This window comes from Cynoglossus semilaevis, chromosome 15, assembly GCF_000523025.1.
Source record: "Cynoglossus semilaevis isolate Cse_v1.0 chromosome 15, Cse_v1.0, whole genome shotgun sequence".
NCBI classification, from domain to species: Eukaryota; Metazoa; Chordata; class Actinopteri; order Pleuronectiformes; family Cynoglossidae; genus Cynoglossus; species Cynoglossus semilaevis.
In genome coordinates, this window is record NC_024321.1 from 4,771,631 (window position 1) to 4,777,667 (window position 6,037).

Here is a 6,037-nt window from a genome sequence, read left to right on the forward strand (position 1 = left end):
GTGAGGGGAGAAGAAACAGTAACGCAGGAATGAAATAGTTATTAAAGGACTTGTGTTTGCCTCGCAGCTGCTTTTTGATGATATAATAAACAGTTAATACAGAATGAGATCAGTTAACCCTTAGGGGATGCTCATTAGATTATTTTCATAATATTCACATCTGGTCCCTCGGTTCATGCTGTCATTAATTTTGATATTTTAAGCTCCCGAGTTTTCTATGCATTACACATATAAACATACATGTTTATGTAATCAATTGGGTTTGCGTAAATACATTGTCTACTTATTCTCAGATTAAAGACAAGCTTTTCCTACAACTGTCACTGTCTGTCTACGTCTTGAGAATGATCTCCAACTCCTGTTGCTCCTGCGGAAAATTGCTTTAATGGGAGCATTTGTTGCAGGTAAATAGTGCATGTCAAATCAAACATTAGCTAATGTGGCAGGACACAGCTATTGGCTCCAGATTTGATGTGCGTCTGCCACACAGGTTGAACATTTGGTTCACTGATCGAAAAGTCTGTTGTTTTTGGTTGATAACCAGACTGGACATAATGAGGTTAATGCGCTGTGGAATAGTTGCGTAAAGAACAGACATCAACACAACTATTTTTGGTCTGGTCATTTATTAGTTTGATGTCACTTTCTTGTTCCTAACTTCACTTATTTTAGTATGTTACTGTCGGTGATAATTTCTCAACTGTTTGGATGTCGTTCTTTTTCCATTTAAAGTGTAAGTCTGCTTCCTGTTAGCGACTAAGTTCTCAGTGTTGTATCATTTTCTTCCAACTGAAGATAAACTAAGCTGATGTATTTCCTTCCCTCCTTAAGAGGGTTTCAGTTGAACCAGTAATTGGGAATCTCCTCGTCTTTCTCTCAAATGATGTCAAAAGGTCATGCAGTGGAAAAGTTATTAGTTCTTTTCCCTGACAGGACTCACACGATCAATCATTGGTATTAGAATAGAATAGAATATTCTTTATTGTCATTGTACCACAGGGGTACACTGAAATTGAGGGTCATGCATCGTTGTTTGTATTAATTTGCTACCTGCAGTGAATGAAACTGTGTCAAGGTCTAGAACAGTTGCTTGGGTCTCTCAGGTTGGACTGGTGACTGTAAAGAGGCATACTTGACAGGAAAACGCACTTTCATTGTCGATTGTTTGCTACAGTGAGGAGAGACTTGTTTATTCAACTGGAAAGACTTAAAGTGTTCATAGAAACAAAGAAGAAATATGGACAATACTGGGAAATGGGGAAAAACCTTGTACAACACAATACTAGAACACCACAAAACTGTAGCAGACATTAAACAAACCAGCGGCTTGGACCATGAAGTATGGTTATAGAAAGATAGAGAAGCAAAGCGTGATAGAGGCAAGATCAGATATTAATTCTTATTAGCACCAGTATGTAGCACCAGTTTGTAGCCATTGTTGCTACTAATAGTAGTATCTAAGCCACTGATCTGCTGTTGTTTTGGCCTAGGAATAGTCCAAAACTAGTCAAGTAGGACTAGTAAGGATAGGGCACTGTAGTTTTAAATTTTAAAATATAAACTTAACTGACCCTGGAACAACGTCCTGTGATTGTTGCTCTTCTGTCTCTTTACTTCTCTGCTGCCCTGTATGTCGAAAACCTAAGCCCACATTGCTTTGAGTCTGGCTAAACAGAACACTCTGGAATTTTTATGCTAATATGACTTGAGTAACATCTGATTAACATTAGAGCAAGCGTTTCAAATGAACAAACACTTCCTCGCAGCCTGTGGATGTGCCAAAGAGTCTGGTCCCCGAAGACAAGAGGATCTGAGCATATGTGCTTTATTTATTATTTATTTATTTTATGTCTTCAAAGAGACGGGCTGCTGGATAGCTGTGACTTTCTCCCACTAATGGCTCTTGATTGTTTGCACACACAGCCGGTGTCATTACATCCAAACCACATTATCATGGCTGAGTCTACTCTGGGCCCACTTAGGCCTCATAGTCAGAGCCAACACAGGAGGTAAGACTCTCTCTCTCTCTCTAAAGACAGTTCTACCTTTGACTCTTCTTCGTGCTTTAGATAAAGCTCTCTTGATGGATCATCTCTTTACTTCCAGAAAACATAAATTTAGGCCTACAAAGCTTGGGCTGCCCAACTCTTGGCATACACAAAGATTAGAGGAATAAATTAATTCTCGGCGCTCCAGCGAGGGAGCCAACAAATCAAGTGAAAGAGATTCTCTGAAACGGCAACGGGTCCCTAATGATACTTTAATCATCGACGAAACTTCGTCTGCTTTTGCAATTTCTGATAGAACTTCAATTACCTTGGAAGACAAACAGAAATACGTCCCAGCTGATCATCTGCAGGATTTTAAAAGATCTCCTCCAACTGTTAACAATGTGATTTAACATGCAAAAGCCTGACCTTTGTCTAAATGCTGAGTCATCATCCTGGGGGGAAAACATTAAGGTCAGAACTCGATTGTTGACCATCAAAGACATGGAAAAGATGTGGTAATAGAAACTTCAATTCATGTCTGTTTTTTGTGTTTAATGAAGATCAAGCCTGATGTATTCTTTGGACATCGTCTCATTTTTGTCCTGAGCTGTGTTCTTTCAAATCATACATCTCTGTTAAACAGAGAACCCTTGGATAGTTAGGCCCAGGCCTGGACATAGATCAAATGGTTGGACCCTTATTTGCTCAAGGACAAAGGAAGTCTTCATATTTGGATCTTCTCCGTGACATAATACCATTGTTGGTTTTCAGTGTTCTTCACCAAAGAGGATGTCTCCTTTAGTAAGGGATCATGTACAGTGCAGTATTTGAAGTTTACTTCAGGGACTCTCCTGAATCTATCCTTACAAAATTACTTTCCTAAAATCACTTTAAGGTGAAACTTCTATTATTCTTTGGTTAAAAAAGGTGCTTCAATGTTTAATTGTTAGCTAGCCTTAGTTTCTAGTTGACAAACTCCTGATAGTACACATCACATCTGTTGTCAGTACTTCTTTTACAATATCATTATTCCTTGGTTCTGTGTTTCTTTTTCCACTAAATTTTACTCTTTAATACAAAACCACTGCCTAGTTTCCTTTTCTTGGACCAATATACAGGCTTTTGCTGGAGCTGCAAAAATAATTGAAATTGCAAAACCATAATCCTTCTTGCTGTGAGGCACCACATCCAACCGTACCGTCTGTGAGCAATTGAAGCGTGGCCATAAAGTAATCAGTCAGGTCACCTAAATGCGTCTAAACGCTGTGCAGTGGCGAGGCAGCACCTGCTGCAGCCACTCCATATCAATTACTGGGCTTTACATGAAAGCTGTAGGTTTCAGGTGTTAATGTTCACTGCAGACATGTGTAAAACACACTCTGTACCATATGCACACCAACACGCGTCTCCTTAGATGTTACGCCCACAAACACCTGTCCGGCCATCGCTATTCTCACACCACTTCCAGCTGTGCAGCTGCCCAGACTTTCAACGTGGGCTTCGGGGCTCACTTATGCACCAAACGTTGCGTGGATATCAAGTGAATAATGCAGTGTGGACGGGGTTAGGCGCCAGGGTCAGCTTTTCAAAGTCAACACTTGACAGAATTCTTATCCTCTGCCATGTAAATTTGACACCTGTCAAATCTGACGTCAGCGATCACAGATCCAAGATAATTCCTCTGCAGTGAAGGCGGCTCTGCATCTTAACACCCAACAGACTGAGCTGTGTCTTTTTATACCAGGTTATTTTGAAATGTACGCTACCTCCGCTCACAAATTATGTGTTTTTTATTGTTCTGGGCAAACAACAACAGGCAACTATAATGAGAAACTGTGCTAAATAGACTAAACAACACAAATCTGCTCTTTGATTCTAAATCTCCTCCCCCCTCCCCCCCCCCTGCTGGCTTTAGAGGTGCTGTGAAAGGATTAAAAGGTTGCTTCTTCATGAAAAAGCGGTGTGGTGACTTTGATTTCACTCAGATAATACACTTGAGGTCTTTTGTGTTTTATTTTGAAGAAGCAGCACACCCTTGCCTGAGAAAACACAGATCCTTTGCCAAAAAGACGTGCAGAGTTTTTTTTTTTCTTAAATCTTTTTTTTATTTTTTTAAATAATGGTATTCATGTTACTGCATTCACAAGTCACCACAAATGACTTGGTTATTTTCTTTAGCAACTTCATACATTGTGTATAGAATAGTAGTTATATAAAAAAATGTTTCTTTTTTTTCAGCTACTTTGAGTTTTATATGGGGATCATTTTCTTATTTTTTGTATATTTTACTTGTAACTTAATTATTTTATAGAAGCATTTTTTTATTTTGACTGAAATAACGTGATGTTCAAATGTAGTTGCCATTGTCATCTGAGGCCTTTGTCCTTAGGTGACGATTAGCGACTTTGATGCACTGGGTTGGAAATCTGACTCCAGAGGTCGACTATGTCAAAACTGAGGCTGTGATTAATGGACAAGTCTTCAACAGTCCCTTCTCACAGTCCATGTGGCACCCGCCTCAAATATTCAGCTTGATCTACAGGGTCAGACCCGCTCCCAGAGTTCAGAGGTCAACTACAGCATGAAATATGGCCGTCCCTTGTGAGAAGCAAAGGTGCCTGCTTCTCAGTTTACCTTAAGTTTAAAAAACAAAAAGCAGGCAGGAAAGGAGGAAAAGGGAGGAGGGTTATAGATGTGCATCCATAAATTAGTGCATGTTTGATGTCACGTTAATGACACAGCAGTAAAATATATTCACTTCTCAGCAGGATGACTCTCTGCCTCTGGGGCTTTCACTGGCAGACTGACAGACATCTTATTTGTGGGATAACCCGGACAAGTTATTTGTGAAGGCCCACAAAGTAAATGGAGGGGTTTCTGAATCGAGTGGCTGTTTAAAAAAAAAAAAAATAAGTTTTGGGGGGACGGGTAGAGAGGAACACTAAGAAGGATGCAATCATATTGGAATAGGAAACCAGGCCAAGGCCCCTCAGTTTGTGCAGCTCTGCTGATCACATCAGAGCCGCAGACAAAGGGAAGGAACATCTTTTAAAGTGTGTTTTATTGACAGTCATAAAAAAGTGGTCAGGATGAATTGTGTCTCCGGGGAATTTGCTCAAGATGCAGTTATAAATCTGTGTTCTCCCCCTGAGGTAAACAAACATATGTGTAATTTTGCATCTTTTAGTTCTTTGATCCTAAACATGTCTCTGCTTTATATCTTTTTTTCCTGAATTTAGCCCAAAGATGACTTGGTGTTTGGGCAAACATACAAAAAAATCCCTGCAGTTCCATGTTCTATTTTTAGAGGCATTGTAAGTCATGACATCAAAAGAAAGATCTGTTTGGTCCACTAGTAAAAGTTGCAGAAGTAGGTTTAATAAAAGATGTTTGTGCATCAATTACCCGAGTTTTCATTTGGCCTTGGAGGTTTGAAGGACTTTAACTGCATTGGAATTTACTATTTTTATGTCATCCTTTGACGCTTGCAGCTACTGTCCCTAAAAATGTGGCTTTGGTTGATGTTACAGGCTGCACAGGCAGCAGAACTGTGGCAGCTGTGTTTAAAGGTAGAAGCTGATGCTGCAGGATTAAAAAATGAAGTCTTCGTTCAGTCTTAGTTCTGAACGCTGGTTGTCAAAGGAGCACCGACCAATGGCTAGGTCACTGCAACATGCATATTATTTAACTATGTTAATCAAAAACCTTGTTTTTTTCGAAGGAACATAATTTAGACCTTATGTTTATTTAAAACCAAAGATTTCACCTTTAAAACTGCAGCACTTACTTCAAAAGGACTTCAGTATTTCATTAAAGGGACTTAACATAACACTAAAAATGCCTTTGACCCAAGGTGTTGGGAATGTGTTATATGTATCAACTCCAAAATCAGGTACTGTTAACAGATGAATGTTTTTGTCGATGTCGTACGTTGAAATTATTATTGCAGTGTTTCAGTGAGAGAGTTAAATGTAACGGCAGCCTTTTGTTTACCCTCCGTGTTGAGTGCAGATTTATGGTGCTTTCTTTTTACTCCGCAGCCTGCA

General features: G+C 39.5%; 1 protein-coding gene across 1 annotated transcript in view; it reads right to left on the minus strand.

Moving 5' to 3' along the window:
• Positions 1-2,405, minus strand: part of LOC103390661 (ubiquitin carboxyl-terminal hydrolase 37-like) — a 10,887-nt gene extending 8,482 nt beyond the window's left edge. Inside the window, exon 1 of the mRNA XM_008326590.3 lies at positions 2,317-2,405. The gene's annotated coding sequence lies outside the window, so the exon portion shown is untranslated. The remainder of the gene's footprint in view (positions 1-2,316) is intronic.
• Positions 2,406-6,037: the final 3,632 nt, after the last annotated feature.